This window comes from Callithrix jacchus, chromosome 7, assembly GCF_049354715.1.
Source record: "Callithrix jacchus isolate 240 chromosome 7, calJac240_pri, whole genome shotgun sequence".
In the NCBI taxonomy this organism is placed as follows: domain Eukaryota; kingdom Metazoa; phylum Chordata; class Mammalia; order Primates; family Cebidae; genus Callithrix; species Callithrix jacchus.
In genome coordinates, this window is record NC_133508.1 from 78,216,945 (window position 1) to 78,234,788 (window position 17,844).

The 17,844-nt window shown below is 53.4% G+C and overlaps 1 protein-coding gene across 5 annotated transcripts in view; it reads right to left on the bottom strand.

The window, feature by feature from the left end:
- Nucleotides 1–17,844, bottom strand: part of HIVEP3 (HIVEP zinc finger 3) — a 536,372-nt gene that overhangs the window by 146,572 nt on the left and 371,956 nt on the right. Inside the window, exon 1 of one of the 5 annotated variants that reach the window (XM_035251047.3) lies at nt 1,006–1,058. The exons of the other annotated variants lie outside the window; for them this stretch is intronic. The gene's annotated coding sequence lies outside the window, so the exon portion shown is untranslated. Of the gene's footprint in view, nt 1–1,005; nt 1,059–17,844 lie in introns of those variants that run through there. 5 annotated transcript variants of the gene reach the window in all.

Consider the following 17,844-nt stretch of genomic DNA (forward strand, 5'->3'; position numbering starts at 1 on the left):
GAGGACACTCATTCCATTTTTGATAAAACACAGCCTGAAAGAGATGAAGGAGTCTGCCCAGAGTCACTAAGGGACAGACCCATAACTTGGCTCTATCGGTTTCCCCTACGTCCTTGATCAAACAACAATCAATACATCAGATTTTTAGAGATAAACAACTGTGACCACTACACAGAGACCCCTGCAAGACGCCAAGGCTGATGCCATCTGCACCTGTTTTGCAGCCACCATCACTTCTGTGGGAAGCCCAAGCATCCTGCTCTGGTTAACGGGGGTTGGGAGGGGGCTCTCAGAAATGCCCATGGAGTAGCAGCTGCTCTGGAAACACCCAGGCTGTCAAGCGGGAGTAGCTCTCTGCCAGTCGCCACACCCTCCTGATTATGCCAGGTACAACCCGCTAGGATGCACCCCCAGTGCCAGGTGCCATTATGCCGGGAGGAGGGGCTGCTCGGGAAGATCCAGAGCAATGCTAGTTTAACTCACTCCCATGAGCCCCGAGGAGCCCCAGGCTGCTGGGCTCTGACAGTCCGAAACTGCACGGCCTCCGGGGAAGCTAGGGCCCAAACCCATTCAGCAGCTCCCGCCGGGTGTGCTGTGTCCCATGGTGAGCGAGGGTGCGAGCAGTGAGAGCCGCGCCGGGGTTAGAATCTGCGCTGGACACTGGAGGCTGTGCACGCCAACAGCCGTGCCAGGCGCGAGCGTGTCAGAGAAGTGTGTGAACGCGGGAACGCTTGTGTCGCCCTAGGGTGGCGACAGAAGTAGTGTCTGGGAAACGCAAGCTGATTTCGCGTGCATCAGGCCACCGCAGGCTGCGGAGAAGCCGGGGACCCTCGCTCTAAAGGTCCCAGGAGTTGACACCAACGCGTTACTGCACGCGCGCCTGAGCCCAACCCTCTCCCACAGACGCGGCTTCCTCCGGTCCCTGTGCCGCCCGCTTGATGGTGCTCAGCCCCTGGGCTGCCAGGCCGCGGCGGGGGCGCGGCGCGCGGGGCGCTAGTTGCTTACCTGGGGGCGGCCGCGGCTCCGTTGCTCCGGGCTGGGCTGCGCTGCGCTGGACTGGACTGCGCTGGGCTGCGCGCCCGGCCTCCGCGCGGCTCGGCAGCGCCCGCGCGCTCGGCTCCGCCTGGCTCGGCTCCGCCCGGCGGTGCCCCGGGCGCTCGCTGGCGGCCCACGCGGCGCGGGGTGGGCGCGGGGCGGGCTGGCGGGCGGGCGCCGGCGGCAGGCGCGGCTCCGGGCCGCCCCGCGGCCGCTTGGAAGCTCCTTATTTGGGCAGTGATGTCAGGGGAAGTCGCAGGGGCCGGACCACCCACTTCTTTCCATTCACTCCCAAGAGTTTCCTGTCGCCGAGCCCGGGGGACCCCGCCGCCTGCCCGGGGCGCCTCTCGCGCCCGCTTGGCCTCGCTGCCGGCCACCCCGGAATGCCCTCGCCGCCGGGGTCCCAGCGGGGCTCGGGCGCGGCTGGCAGCGGGGGGAGGGTCTCCTCGCCCGGGGAATCCCTGGCTCCCGGCGGCCGCCGGGAGGGTCTGCGCGCCGGCCTCCTTGGTGACAAGCCGTGTCACTACGAGCGCCGCCCCTCCCTCCGCGCCCGCCCCGGCTCCCGCGCTGTCTTTTCCTCCTGGGCCCTCTAGGGAGGGCAGTCAGGGAAGCCCCGGTCGCTGCCGCCGGAGCCCTGCCGCTCGGCGCCACGCGTTGGTCGAGCCCGGCGGGCATCCATCGCCGTCCCCAAGGTGCCCGCTCCCCGCCTTCCCCCTGGGTGCCAGCCCCGCTCCGGGAAGCCGACGCCTCCCTAGGCGGGAATCCGCTTTAATGAGCTCTGGGCAGAGCGGGCCTGCCAGGGCCTCCCTGGACTCAGGCCTGGGGTGGGGGCGGGGGACACCCCGGGGCTTCCCAATGGCTTGACTTTACCAGAAGCTGCTGGATCCCGGGATTTGGGCCTGAGTCACTCTGGTGCTTACTCTGGCCAGGACCAAGCACACTTGAGCCAGGTCCCAGCCAGGCCCCCACAGGTCTGTGGGAAGGCCAAGACCCTGAGATGTCTTTCTGTGATCTGTATTTCACTGATGACTACCAGAGGTTGTGTGGCAGAGGTCAGGAACAGTCTCAGAAGGAGGTAATGGAGTGGGGGTGGGGAGTGTAAAGTGGGGTCAAACCGGGCCTAGAATGAGGTAGATTAAGTGCCTAGGATACAAAATGTGAGCAAGCACTCCCTTTCTGGGTCATGAAAGTTGGAGGTCCCACGGGGGAACTAAGCTCTATGCCAACCCAGGTTTCCAGGGGGATCCTTGGAGGCTCCACGTTTCCTCTGGCTTCAAAGTCATGGCGTCAACTTCCCTAGGCCCAAAATGGCCTTGGGCATTTGTGTGCCTTCACACAGCCTCTGGTAGAGCCCCCACCCTTCCTCCAAAGCCAGATGAGAGCAAACAGACTCCTCCCAGACCCCGAGCTTTAATGGAGGGAACCCTGACTTTCTAAGGGGTGTGACACTCCTAGGGGCAGAGAGCAGGAAGCTGTGGCTCTAGGGCTTGCAGGGAGTGAAGGCAGGTGTGGCTGCAGCTGCACATGGGCCTGCACACTCATACCGGCTGCCCAGCTGTTCTGTAGAGCACTACCACCCTAGTCTCTCAACTTCCACCAGTTCCCAGGGCCCAGTCCCAGCTCTAACTGGGTCATCCTCCTCTGACAAAGCCCCAAAGAGAAGGACACTTCCTGATCTGGCATGCAAGACCCCACTGACCAGCTGCATCTCCCAGAGCTCAGCCCACCCTGCCATTTGCCCAGCCACCACCCCCAACACGCGCAACCTTGCACCAGTGTCCACTTCTTGAGGTCTCCACACAGGCTTTCCCTTTGAAATGTCCTCTTCACCCCTCTGGCTGTCCTTCACACCCTGAACCCAAGCCTGCCCTTGATACAGGCCGTTCTCTTGAGCAGGGCAGTTAGGGTAGGGTGCCCCCTGGGGCAGATCCCTGCTCCTCATTCCTCCCCTGCCCTACCCCCACAGTCCTGCTTCCTGTTCTGGCTAGAAGCAACTCCAGGCATAGGAGGTGGGTGTCTTGTTACAATTCATGTGCCCTGAGGGGTGACTTTTCATCATTCACACCGGCAGGCTAAGACAACCTTGCTCCTACCCCAAGTTGAATATCGTCCTCCTCCCCTTTGAGAGGTGGCCTGGCCCCAAAGGACCCTCTCAATGGATTTAGTCATCTTACTGTGCTGCCACAGGCAATTCAATAGTCCCTGCCTCTACAGACTGGCTCATCACTTCACATTACAGTCAGTTACAGGGGACCTCCTCTCCTTCAGACTGGGAGCTGCAGGGAACTTTCCATCTTGATTCCTCTCCCTTACCAGGACTGACAGGTTTACAAATATTTGTTAAGCTGAGGGGCAAATCCTAAGACAAACTAACCAGAGGAGGAGCAGAATTTACCCAATCAAGAACTGTGGCTGATGTTTTAGGGTCCCTGGCTGGGGAGTGGGATGAAAGGTGGGTTTCTCAGCTAGACTGGCTTGGATGCTTAGGAGGCTGGGGTGGCTTGGGATTTGTCTCCTTCCTCCTTTTTCTTGACAGACTCCTCTATAGCCATCAGGCAGCCTGGGACATCCCCATGCCAACCCCCAAACACCGGGAGTCCAGATGAAGGATGAAGGAGTCCAGGATGAAGGAAAGTGCAACTTATCAAGCCCCTTCATTGTACCAGACACAGTCAGACTTGATTCCCCTGAGCCTTCCAAGCCACGCAGGCTTTTCCAGCTGTAGTCATTCTCCAGGCCAGGAATGTCAGCTGGGGCTAGCTCCTCCCACAACCAAAGCCATCTGTCCCCACCTCAAGACTCAGCCCCCACCTCAGTTCTGGTGCCAATTCTCACTGGAAGCCAGAAGGTCTTCAGGACTCTAGCCTCAGAGCTCAGAGAAAGAAGGTGGGGGCAGGCAGTCCTGCTTCGAGGTTACCAGCCTGACCTAGACTCTGCTCTGTGAGCCCCCATCTGCAGACCAGGCCACCATCAGTCCGCAGAAAGGCAGACTTGGGGCACAGGGCACCTTTCCCACATTGTATCTGAAAGGCAGGTGGAGCCAGGTGCCTGTTCCTTCCTATCAGCCCCATCCCCTGCAAGTAACTGGGCCAGGTCTTGAGAAAGTCCCAATACTTGGCCCTGAGGGCCTTCCCACATTCCTTCATTCCTCAAACATGAATCAGGCACCATCTCTGTGCTGGGAACATGAAACACACAAGCCTGTGTTCACGGATGGAGACTGACAGGTAAACAGATATCCCAGTGTAACTCGCTAAATGTTACACTTCTGTTTGACAAGCTTGGAGAGGGGTGGAGTAGGGGCATACACGATGGAAAGGTAAGATTCATTCTACTTCTGGAGCTACAATTCAAGAGAACTGTGATCCAGGTGTCCCAGGCTAGAATGCTGAATGCTCGTTTCCATGGAAATGTTGTGCACACACAGACACATACACATACACACCGAGCCTGGATCTGCTGTAAAGCCAGCATCACACTGTAGAGACTTTAAAGCTAAAGGAGATTAGAGCAGAGGGTAGGGTTGGCATCTGATCTGCCATCTAGAAGGCTATCTCGGCAGAATTTTCTTTCCAGCTTCTAACAACAAAATTACAGACAGACTTTTGGAACCCACTGTTGCTCCTAAGGAGCTAGGGACTGCCACAGTATTTGGCGAGCACTTGTAAGGTGGGGTGGGGCTGAGCAACAGGCCCTGTGGGCCCTCTGGGTTATGTATGTTTAGGTCTTACACTGACTTAGCAACCATTCCCTCTCCATCCTCTCCATCCTCCATCCCCATTGCTGTGCTTTCCCGGACTCGGATGCTTTGGTTGTTTTCCTGTGTGTGTGTGTGTGTGTGTGTGTGTGTGTGTGTGTACATGCCCATGTGTGTGGTGGGTGCTCTCTTTATAGACCTGTTCCACACACAACGTTTCTGTCCTGGGACAGAGACTAGAGTTTGCATTGTATGGATATCACCTGCCTGAGGTCCAGCCCTCCAAACACAGTTCCCATCCTTTCTCTCCAGCCTGAGAACCATGTTTCCAGCTTCCTGCCCCATCCTTATCCAATGCTGTGGTCCAAGGCTATGGACCCACAAGGCTATGGGCCTTGGAGCCACATAGACCTGGGTTCAGACTCCAGCCCCACACTTACCGTGCCACCTTGGGCATGTTACTTGATGTCACTGATCTTGATGTTCTCATCTCCAAGGGCTGTTGGGAAGTTTTGACAAGATACTGCAATAGAACCCTTCACAGAGTATACAACAGTAGGTGCTTAATAAACAGTAGCAACGATCACTGTGCTCCCAAATGGTGACTCAGAATCCTCTTCCTCTCAACTGCTCATCTTTATTGATGTGGGCATCAGTCTTCTCAAGCCCAAAGCCAGAAGGCCTTCTCTATGCCTGCTGCCTCAGCAGGCCACCATCACCAATAAGTTCCAACAGCCTTCTCCCTAGTGCTGTGCCCAGCTTACCCCTGCAATCCATTCTCCACACAGGTAGAGCTCTTTAGGACACATTCAAATGGGTCTCTGTTCAGCGAAACCACCCGATCTATTAGAGCCTTTAGCAACAACTGGAAACTGGAAGTTTACCAGTCCAAACTTCCCTCTCTCTGCACTGCCCCCTCCACCCTATGCTCCCACCATTCAGAATCTCTCTGTTTCTGAGCCTGCCAAGTGCATTTTGCACATGCAGTTCCCTATGCTTTTCCCTTCACTCATTTGCTTGGCCGGCTCCCACTCAGCCTTCCAGGCCAGCTCAGAGGCCACTTCCCTTGTGAAGGCTTCCCTGGCCCCCAGGTGGTATTGACTGCTTCCTTCGCCATGAGCCCCCAGCACTTGATACAGACTGTCCTGGCTTGTGCCCCACTGTGAGAATCATTTCCTCATATGTCTGTTGCCCCCTTAGATTCTGCATCTCTGCGCATGACCACATCTCAGCTCCAGGATGTCACAGGTATTCAGAGCATGCTGAACAACACACAGCTGCCCCTCTGACCATCCTGCCCAGGAGGCTGGCTGGCCTCACACTCATGGAATCATTTTCCCCAAGACAAAAGCATCCTCTTCTCCTATACTTGAAACTGAGATTTGGGCCTGGCCTGGGCCCTGGAACTAACTGCCTCATTCTGGCTTTTCACCAGCATTTTTGGGGACTCCCACAGGGCTGAGCAGGCCCCAGGTGGGGAAGGCGGGGCCTTCAGTTCCAGGAAATCAGAAGATTAGTCAAGCCACACTCCCCTGGCAGTTGTGAGAACAGGTTTTCCCCAAGCCAAGGGACTTGCAAGATCATCAATAACAGCAAATATTTCCTCTAACCATGGCTTTGTGCCCACCGAGGGAGATGCGGAAGCACCACTGCAACTTCCATGGCTTGGATTAACACAGACCTGGGTGCTCTTCTCGGTCCTGACATGTACTGGCTGATTAACTCCCCTATACCTCAGTTTTCACAGTTGCAAAATGGGGAGAATAACACATCCCAGGAAAAAATTAGAGGATTAAATTAGAGCAGATCAAATTAAAAGAGAAAATGCATTTAAAGTATCAAGAACAGAAGCGATATGTATTAGACACTCAATAAAGAAGTCCCCAGTGCTCCCAGCTCAAGCTTTCTGGGGGATTCGATGATGAATATGAGCCAGTCCTTGCCAATAGCTCATGAAGTGAGGGAGGAGGGGAATGAGAATTAAATCAGACCCTATAAACATGAACACAAGGTAAAAAGGAACAGAAATGACAAAAAAAAGAGTTCTGGGAGTAGCAGAGGGAGAGAAGAATTCTGAGATGGCCTTATATTCTTCTTCTGTCCTGAGACTTTCATCCAACTGATTGATACAGCCGGCCCAGGGCAGGCAGGAAGGAACCCCAAGGCAAGACAAATGAGGCACGAAGGATCCTGTGCTCAGGCAGCTCAGTCTGGTTCCGGAAAGGCCTTGCTCACTATGGAAAATAACTATGACAACAGTGGATAAAAGCGGTGAATGCTGCCGAAGACATGGGAGAGAGAGAGATGAATACGGGAGGGGCTGGGGCCTGGTGCAAAGGCTGCTCTCCCAAGCCTTCATCAACAGTGAAGGACTGTGGAAGTGGCCCCCATCCATGCTCAGGCTCTGCTCCCACTGCAGCCCTTCTGGCCTCTCAAGGCCAGAGGTGAGAACCCCAATTCTTCTACCTTCAGCCTTGCAGTCTTTCCACTTGCAGTCATGCCCCGGGAAGGGTGTGGCCTGGGCAAGACAGCTCACTAGTGGCTAAACACAATGTGAACCTGTATACTCCATCCTTTCCCTGGGCTGATCCTTCTACCTGGGATGCCTTCCTTTTCCTATCACCCATCCACCCTTCCCGTCAGCTCCCCTATAAATTGTCCTTGCCTATTTAGTGAACTCATCCTATTTGCTCTCCTTCAAATGTCCTGTTTTTTCCTAACTGACTTCCACTCTCAGCAGAATTGAAAGTCCCCTTCTCAATGATGTTCTGGTAATTAACTTTACATACACTATCAAAATATTCCTCACATTATAGTAAAGTATTTGTGTCTGGTGCTCCCACTCTGGGGTCTATGCTAGGTACCTAGTAGGTGCTCAATAAACAGGGCACCTGGAAGGCTTTTTCCTGAGGCTTCCCATAGCTGAGATGGAATATGGCAGCATCCACCACTCTGCCTGGGCGTGCAGAGGAAGCTTCCATGATCCCTCAGGAACTCAAGGCTCTTAGCCCAGTCAGTCATGTACCTTCCAGCCTGAAAACAGGCCCTCTGAGGGCTGTCTCTTCTCCAGGCTTTTCTGCTGATCCCCTGCAACTTGCCCCTCAAACCCACCCTGACTGGAAGGATGAGAATCCCAGCAAGGGTCCTGGGAACCTGGCTGCATCCTATTGAGAAAGGGCTGAGTCAGGAGAACTTACAAGCAGAGGCAGTGTCCCAGAGGGTGGCAGGGTGGAAGGGTTGAGGAGAGACCTGGGGAGGGGAAGGCAGGCCTGTGAATTTGGTGGCTGGGTCCTGGTTTGAAGGTGAAGGATCAATAGCAGTCTGGGGTTGGGAGGAGGGTGTGATGGTTAATTTCATGTGCCACCTTGGCTGGGCCGTGGGGTGCCCAGACATTTGACCAGACCTTATTCCAGATGTGTCTGTGGGAGTGTTTCTGGGTAAGATGAACATTTGGATCAGCAGATTTAAAGCAGATCACCCACTCTAACATGGGATGGCTTCATCCAATCTACTGAAGACCTGAATAGCATAGCATGAAAAGGCTGACTGGGAGGAAACTCCTCCTGCCTGACTGCTTGAGCTGGGACATTGGCCTTTTCCTGCCTTTTTTTTTGAGATGGAGTCTCACTCTGTCGCCAGGCTGGAGTGCAGTGGCATAATCTCAGTTCACTGAAACCTCTGCCTCTGTGTTCAAGCAAGTCTCTTTTCTCAGGCTCCTGAGTAGCTGAGACTACAGTGGCCTGCCCAACTAATTTTTCTATTTTTAGTAGAGATGGGGTTTCATCATGTTGGCCAGGATGGTCTTGATCTCTTGACCACATGATCTGCCTGCCTTGGCCTTCCAAAGTACTGGGATTACAGGCGTGAGCCAACACATCTGGATGGTCTTTTCCTGCCTTTGCACCAGGATGAAATATCAGCTCTTCTTGGGTCTCAAGCCTACCCGCTTGCAGAATGGAACTTACACCATTGGCTCTCCTGGGCCTCAGGCTGGAAATACACATGCGTTCTCCTGGATCTCCAGCGTGCTGACAGCAGATCTTGGGACCTCTCCGCCCCCATAAGCACACAAGCTAATTATTTAGAGTAAGTCTCTTCCTATATCTATATCTATCATATTGATTTTGGCTCTCTAGAAAACCCTTACAGATGCTAAGTCATGACTTCCCCAGATGCCAGGAGGACCCCATGTTCCTTTTTTGGGATCTTACATCTCCAAGAACTCTGAAATAAGTGGGCATTTCCTTCTTCTTCATAGCTAGCAGAGGCCCCACTCCCTGGAGGGCCTCTTTGCAGATGGGCACAAGCCGTCATTCCTTTGTGGAATCCTAGCACTCAGTATGGGTCCCAGCACCCAGTAGGTACACAGTGATGTTGACTAAACACATGCATAACTCATACTTATTTAGGTAGCCCTTTATGCTTTGTGGCATAATCACATCCATGTCCTCATGGGTGTGATCGCAAGGCTCTGTGAGGGGCAGGGCAGGAACCATCAGCCCCCATTACCAGATGAGCAAACAGAGGCCCAGAGAGGACCCAGAAGCAGTTCCAGCAGAGGGACCCTATCTCTAGGGCATGGGCTTTCTCTGGAGCAGCCATGGGCCATCTTGCAAAAACAAGATGCTGCCCTGAGCCCAGGTGCCTCTGTCCCCCATGAATTCATGCATTCTGTAACACACGTTCAGCCACTATTGACTGGGTCCTGTTCTAGGGACTTAGAGTGCATCAGTGAACAAAATCTGCCCCTAGAACATCAGTTCTAAGGGAAAAGAGACAGGCAGTAAACAAGAAAACAAGACATAGCACAAGTTAAGTAAACTATAGAGCATATTAGCAGGAGGTATGGACTGCAGCAACAAGGCAGTAGAGTAAAGGAACCAGGAATGCAGGGCTGGACGATGAGTGGCAAGTTTAAATAGGGTGGTGAGAGTCAGCCTCATTGAGAAGGTGGCATTTGAGTAGCAACTTGAAGCAGGGGAAGAATTAAGTCACACAGTTACAGGGAAAGGCCTTTATAGGCAAAGGAGCAACTGGTGCAAAGGCCCTGCATCAGGCATATTACACGGGACCTGGTAGGTCACTGTGAGAGCTGTGGCTTCCAGAGAGATCAAAGAAGGCCCACACTGAGGCCTCCAACAGATTCTACCCTTCCTGGAGAGCGGAGCCAGCTCAGGCAGACAATAGGAGAGGCAGAGGATGCCTTTCCCTGAATGGAGGTGGAAACAGTAGACAAAGAAGAGGTAGGAAGAAATTTCCCCTGATTATCATCACTTTCTGCTTCAGCCAGACACCCCCAAAAAGAGGCAGCTCTTGCAGGGTGGGGGACAGGCCCCTCCCCGCCCTGCACCACCTAAGCCTCCCTCTCAGGGGACTTGTGAGGAGTTGATGCAGTTCAGCACAGGAGAGCACTGCAGGTAGACTCCAGAATGCTGGGCCCCCAGCTGGCTGTCACCATCACCGCCCAGCCTCTACAGGGAGCAGGGGCTTGGCCTCTCCTCTACTACACACTGGCAGATGCAAGAAGCAGATCGCTCCGCAGCCGATGAAGTCGCAGTTGCAGCCTCATTTTAGATCGAGCATCTGCTCCTCCATCCCAGAGACGCAGCTCTGTCTGGGATTTGCTCCTTCTGGAATGGCCAGAGAAACGAATCCTGCTCTCTGGGAATAGGCGCTGGTGGAGTCCAGATCAGAGATGACCAGTAGGCCCCTGGCATGGGGAGGCCCTCATGAGCTGCCACACTGGCCATCCTGTGTCCTCCTAGCTGTGCTCCCATCTCACACCGACAGCTTCAGAGTTCTGTGGCTGCCATTGTGGAGTTCAACTCTGCCTTCTCAGAAAGCCGCAGGTCAAATGAGGCTCCATCTCAAGCAGAACAAGGGATGTTCCTGGACAGGGGTGACTTTTATCCATCCCCACACGCACAGCTTCCAACAGAGGCCCCAAAGAGTTTGTCTCAGGTGTGTATGGCCCAGTCAGACCAAGACTAGGAGAGCACAAAGGAAGGGCCAGTTGTCTGCAAATCTTTCCAGAAAGACTTGTCCGGGGAGAGGAGTTTTGAGTTGAATTTTGAAGAGCGGGAAGGTATTTATCAGCGGAAAAGCCAGGAAAAGCCACAGAGGCAGGGGAAACAGCTGAAAAGAGTATTGACAGTTGGAGAATAACCTGAAAGGAGGGAGAAGAAAGTGGGGAGACCCCGGTGAGGGTTGGTCAGGGGCTGGGTGCAGTTGAGTTGGGCCACAACTCCAGGCTGAGCAGTTGGGCCTGCGTCTGCAGGTGGGAGAGTCCATGGGGGTCCTGAGAGCCTACGTGTGCTCTCACAGATGGGTGTGGAAGACTTCTAGGAGGGAAACCCATGTCCCTGGGAGAACTACCTTCCATGTTGACTTCCTCCATGGGGTTTGTCAGGTCCTCTGGGGCCCTCCCCACCTCCCTGGCACATGTGGGGTAGGGTCCGTGTGTGGGGTACACTGCGGGTGTCCACTCCCCTCCCAGACCCCCACACATCTCCTGGCATCAGGCCCATTACCTCCCACCCTTCTGACTGCTGCAACTACTGCTTGGTCCTTGTCTGAATCCCCAGTTCCCATGGGCAGTGCTCTTTTGCTTCTCTGGCCTCAGCTTCTCTGCCCCGGGGCTGTTATCTAAAGATTCCTCAAGAATGACTCTACAGGTCCACGTGCTTCTCTCTACCTCTCTGTTTGTGAGCAGCAAGTCCTGTTCTCTGGGCTAAAGACCTTCTCCACAACACCTTGCTTTATCCCCCCAACAACCCTTGAAGATGTTTATTATTTGTCCCTTTTCACAGGTGAAGAAAAGCGTTTGCTGAGGTTCATTTGTGATTGATCACACAGCCAGGAAGTGGTGGAGCTGAGGCTGTCTGCCTCTCAGTTCTCTCCCACCAGGTTCCCCTAGCCTGAGGGCAGGGCTTGAGCGGTGGTGCCAGGTCAGAGGCAGTCAACATCTGGCCAGTTCGAGTGGGGAGTGAGGAGAGTGGAAGACGAGGAAGACTCACCCAGGGACCATGCCCTGATTCCCTTGAGAAAGAATGAGTTAAATGCTTATGTAAAGAGATTTGCAAATAGATTCTACAAAACAACATTTGGATGATTTAAGTGTTAAGGAATCAGAACCATATGGATTAAATGTCCCTGACGTTACGTATGGTTTTAAAAATTAGAAGGAAATGTACCGGGAATACACACATATATAAAATATGTAAAGCCAGACCACAATTTTAGCTTTGTGGACATGGACTTATTTGAAAAATACGACGCAGCTTCTCCTAGGCTGGCGGTCCCCCTGCTCCCTCCCCAGGACTTGTCTTCTCCCCCACGGAATGGGGCTCAGCTCCCTCCCTAGGGGCCCAGCCTGAGAAAGAGACTTCCTGGAATGCCGGCTAGTTGCTCTAACCACGGGACAGTTGGAGCCAAACAGCTGGGTCAGGAACGGCTGGGTTCTCCCAGAGGCCAGATGGGTGTGGTCTCAGGTGCAAGGAGGCAGTGGGAGAATACAGGTCTCCCAGGAGGACCTTTAAGTACTTTATAGTGAAGACATTGAATAGCTCAGGAGAGGCAGGCAGCATTTTCAGTTCATTACTGCTTTTGAACCTCACTCAGGTTTCCCAGCAGCCACAGGAGGAAAGGGTTATTACCCCCATTTCATAGGACAGGAGGCTGAGGCTGGGGAGGGCTGGGTGCTCTGCTCAGCTTACAGGCAGTGCACCAGATCACGACCTGGATTTCCTGGTCACACACCCAGAGCTTCTCCCCACTGTATCTCACTGCTTCAAACAAACCAAAACCACGAGCCCCAGTCCAATTTCTTGAACTTAAGCATTTTTTTTTTTTCAAGATTGTGTTAGCTTCTGAAAGTTGAAGGTTTATCTGGTGGGGTAGTTTTGAGGACTCCCTAAATATGAATAAATCAGGTTTGGCTGTGAGTCTAAATGGCACATGCTGTTGAGCTGGGGGAGAAGGGAAAAAATGTTCAGTTTGGGAAAAACCAAACCATCAGAAATTTCCTGCCCGAGTCCTGGTGGCAAAGAGAGAGGATGAAAACCAAAAGCCAGTCCGTTAAAAGCAACACGTTAGGTGCCAGGAGTGTGGGACCTCCCTGAACCCCCAGCCCAGCCTGTGCAGAAGGTGGGGTTGTCTTTCTTTTGCAGAAAAGGAAACAGGCACAGAGAGCTTTGATGAACAGCTGCGTTTCTAACCCCGGCATCTCTGACACCAGGGCGGTACATTTCCCTAAACCCAGCTGGCTGGGGCCACCCTCCCCAGAGAGGCCTGACACAATGCAGAAGCAGGTTTGTCAAGAGAACTGAATGCCACCCAGACATAATCCCAGTGCCAGGAAAGCTGGCCCTGAGTCTGTCTCATGCACCGCCAGGTCTCCAACGTCCAGTCCAGTGTTTGATGTTTGTTAAATGATCAATGGGTGAAGAGGAAGGAGGATGGAGGAGCCACTACAGCCTCCCCTTCCCTTTCTCCGTTCCCCACCCATGCCACTGTTTGTGGACACAAGGGATGGCTTTCACGTGTATTTATTTATTCTGGCGATGCTTCATCGCGTTCAATGGTATTCATGCTTACAACCTGACTAGAGTTCTCAGGGTGCTGATCTGAGCCTGGAATATTTCAAGGACAAGGGATTCTCAGGGCAGGAACCCGGGGAAAAGGAGAAAGGGCAGAGGAATGAGGACAGAGAAGGCGAGAGACTCCCAGCTCTGGAACTTCCTCGGAAACTGCCACAGTAGCTGTGGCCCACCTGGATTGTTTCTCAGTGCCCTGTCCTGTACCCAGGACACCCCCATAGAGTTTGCAGTAGATCTGCCCCTTGATGGGTTTCCTATAATGGCCTATTAACAGGTATCCTTTGTCCAGGCTTACCCCAGCCCCACCCGGCTGCTGGCCATCAGGATGAAATCCTCACGCTGAGATCACATCCTTCCGCCTTTCCACTCAAGCATCTCTGAGGAGTCCCTTTGTCTGCAGCCTTTCCCATGGTCAATTATGTTGGGAAAACACTGCCTATTCCACAGTCCTCTTGGAGCTCCCCAAGTACACAGCAATGTACAAAACCCTGAGAGGGTGGGTGAAGACAACAGCTCATCTTTAGCCCACTCGTATTGGAATAAAACAGGGACTCCCCTTCTCCCCAACACAGGTCCTACCCTTCACACCCCATTTTCAGGGCCATGGAATTCTTACAATGCTGGCACAAGTAGCCTAGAAAACCCCTCAAAGCCCTTCTGCTGGCTTCTTATCTATAGAACCATCCTCCTATGGGTGTCCCTGTCCCCCAACGGGTGCCCCAAATGTCCTCGACTCCAGGCTTTAATAGGTATCCCTGAGTGCCCCAGGCCTGTCCTGGTTAAATCCTCTCAATGGCTTCCTTCTGCTATTGAGACAAAGGCCAAATTCTTCCACATGGTACCCAAGGCCCACTTCAGTGGCCCTACCCACCCCTCCTGCCACATCTCTCCATCAATCCACCTGGGGCGTGGGTCTCCTTCCAGTGCTTCCTGCCTCAGAGCCTGTACACATGCTGTGGCTGTGGCTGGGACACTGCCTATACATCCCTTCCTCACCCAGCTGACTCCTCTTCAACCTTTCCATTTCCCCTTGCATGTCACCTCCTCAGGGAAGCCCTCCTGGCCCCTGACTAAACCAGGGAAGACCTCCTGGCCCCTGACTAAACCCTGTGCACATTCCCCAGCACCAGGCTTCTCCTTGTCAGAGCCTCTCAAGTAGCAGCATCTGTAACTTTTATTTATGTGTACAGTGTCTTGTTGGATGAGGATGACATGTATGCTTTGCTCACCACAGAATCCCCACAAACTGCCACAGTAGCTGCGGCCCACATGGATTGTTTCTCAGTGCCCAGCTCTGGGATCAGAGAACTGATCACCCTGCGATGTTAGTAATGAGCTGTCTCCACTCAGAGCCTGCTAAGCCCTCGGAAGACCAGGAGAGTTTATCACTCATCGTGAATTCCCTGTACCTGGCATAGAATATGATTCAAACTCAGCCCTCAATGCTGGCCTAGAGGAAAGTGTGCAGGGGTGATGGATGAGCCCATGACGAGAAGCAGAGGAGAACCAGGCCACTGGCTCTGCTGATGACTGTGGCTCCAGCATGTGTCCACACAGCCCAGCTCAGACACAGCTAATGTTATGGAGCTGAGGTGACACAGGGTCTTGGGGACTGAGGACAGTGGGGAACTGCCAATGGGCTGGCAACATCTAATGCCACATCACCCTCTTCCCTCACCAGCTCTGCCAACCAGGTGTTTCTCAGTACTCCCTGAGGCCTGCGTGAGCCTAGGGATGGCAGGGATGGTTTCTTCCCCATGCAGGGGAAGGGGGAAGAACAGGGGACTCAGACTCCAGTCCAGGTGTCTCAGAGAATCACTGTGGGAGCATGGTAGAGTCACATAATGCTTCTGAGCCTCATTTTCCCTATCTGTAAGATTTTAGGGATAAGCCAATATATGATGACTTACATATTTTACGTCATAGTATCACTGACTCAGCACTTTCATCCATCCCAGGGTAATGCACAGCATTGCTTTTCTTTTCTCTCTCTGCTCGATATCCTCTCTCCCCTTTCTTCCAGCAAGGATTCCTCAGGAAACTGTGCTCCCAACTCCACTCTCAATTCAGGCAGGGGTTCCCTTCACAGGAGCCCACCACCCTGGCCATGGCAGGGAGGGGCCAACTGTTCGGCCAAACACAATTTCCACTGTTCCAGGAGTAGTCATGTGGCCCAAGGCAGGCCAATCACAGCATCCCCTCCCCCCCCGGGATTTTTCACCCCGCAACAGCTGGGAGGAAAGGCCGCTTTTCATTCTGGAGTCACCAGCTGGGATGGTGAAGGCTGGGGCCAGCAGGGGCCATGGCCCTTCTGTACCCTGCAGACTCACTGTGTTGTGCCATGTGGCAGATGACGCCCAAAAGCAGCAAACAAGACTGATATCAACACGAAGAGGAGTAAAAAGAATGGGGAAAATAAGAGTTTGGTGATCTGATGACATTTTATCAGCTCCTGGATCTAGCCATGCCTGAGCTCCACCACCTACTCATCCCTGTAAAATGAGACAATGAGACAAAACTCAGTTTCTCTCTTCCCACCACCACTCTGGCTTTTAAACAATCTCTGAAAGGGCAGGAGGAATGAAAATGAGCATGCACTCAGAACCACACACTGCTCTAACAGGCTTCACATGCATCATCCGGTCTCATCTTCATGACGAGCGTATGTCATAATAGAGAAATACAATAATGTGATAAAAGACAATGAACTCTAGAAAAGGGTGTTAAGGACCTGAGCTCTCATCTTAGCTCTGCTGTGCACCAGCTGGTGACACTGAGTCAATTCCTTAGCTTCTCTGGGCTTATCTTCGCTTCACTATGAAATGGGGTAGTGATGCCTACCTCAAAGGCCATCAGGAGGAACGATGAGACAAAACAAATGAAAGAGCCGAGAAAGGCTCTTGTCTAGGAGAACTTTAATACATGTGAGCTGAGCCTGCGAAATCCAGAAGTCCTTTCTAGAAAGATAGTCTTATAGCTAGTCTTGTTTCTAATAATTAGTGTTGGCCATGGGGAAAAGAAGAGAGGAATGTGTTACAAGCTCCCAGCGGAAGTTCAAAATCTGGTTGATGTCCAGCATTGGCCTGTAACTGTCAAATCTCCAATGACGTGAGGTTGGCTGATGCATCTTCTTCCCCGCACACCGGGCGGTCAGGTGAGTCCACGGGAAAGACAGTTCTGGGGAGTGGTGATGGGTCACTAAGGCGAGGGGCCTGTTAATGGTTTCCAGATGGGTCTAAGCTGCTTCCAGCCTCCCCTGCACAGTGTTGGAAATGATGGGCTAGGACTCTGAATAAAGTTGAACTTGACCTGGAGGCCCAGCTAATGGGTTATTGGCTTTATTGGGTTGGGGACAGGGCATGCCTCTCTATGCTAGGCTGTCTGAGAAACTGGCCAGTTTGTATCACCTTCTGAAGAGCAATTCTAAAAAAATGCTTCTCTGAATAAATATTTTGGTTGCATTTTGTGATGTGGCTGTTGGGGAGATTTCCACTGAGTGTGGTTTGCAAGGCGATTCTCCTCTGTTGTTTACTCTCAGCGATCCCCACAGCCTGTTCCTGGCAGGCATCTGTGTCTGCTGCACTCCTGGGCCACTGGGACCTGGATGCTCCGCTCCAGAGAGAGGCTGCGTTGGCTGGCCCTCGATTGGGAGCATGATTGCGACAATGCATTAGGCAGCTGGCCACCAGACCCACAGGGCCTCCCCACTACCCAGCTTAACTCTGCCCTCCTTAGCCAGTTCTGGCCAAGGCTGGTGCTCTCTTAGGAGTCCCATTCCCACCAACAAAGAGGAGACTGTAATTAGCCCAGCTCCTCTAGTCCAGGGACTTGGAATTCCTGCGGGCCTAGAGAAGTAGCCTTGTCCATTTCCTCTTCCCAGGGGTGGCCTCCTGCTGCCTCCCCTCTCCACCCACGTACCTCTTCAGTAGAACCGCAACCACACAGCAACAGCACTATCCAGTCTGAGCAGGACCACTGTCTCCCACCCATCCCCCACACATCAAAGCAACATGGAGAGGAACCCCAGCCCCCTTGGGCCTGAGCACACCACACCTCTTGGTTACAGTGACTGCGACGACTGCCCTACCCGCTTCAAGCCAGGTCCCCAGGGCTGCCAAGGCTGAGCATGCCCAGCCCCGCTCAGATGATGACAGCTCTCTAGCCGGGAGGCCATACCTCATCTCAAAGAGGAAGTAGTTAGAGGTGGGAGCCTTAAGCACACTTTCAAGCCAGCTCATCTTAGACTCTGCTTCCTATCACCATGGCCAGATGTCCAGGGAGAGAAGGATTCATGGGGTCAGGGTCTGGCAATCAAGACAGAGAAATGGCACAAAGAAGGGAGGATGGTTTCCAGACATAGAGATTGGTGTGGCAGTATGGAACCCATGGCCCAAGGAGAAGTTGGTCCACACGGGATACATCTCAAGGACGCTGGGCGGGAGGACTCACAGCATGGCTGGGCATTTGGAATGTTAAAGACCCTTGCCATGGAGGCAGAGGCTACACACACTGTTC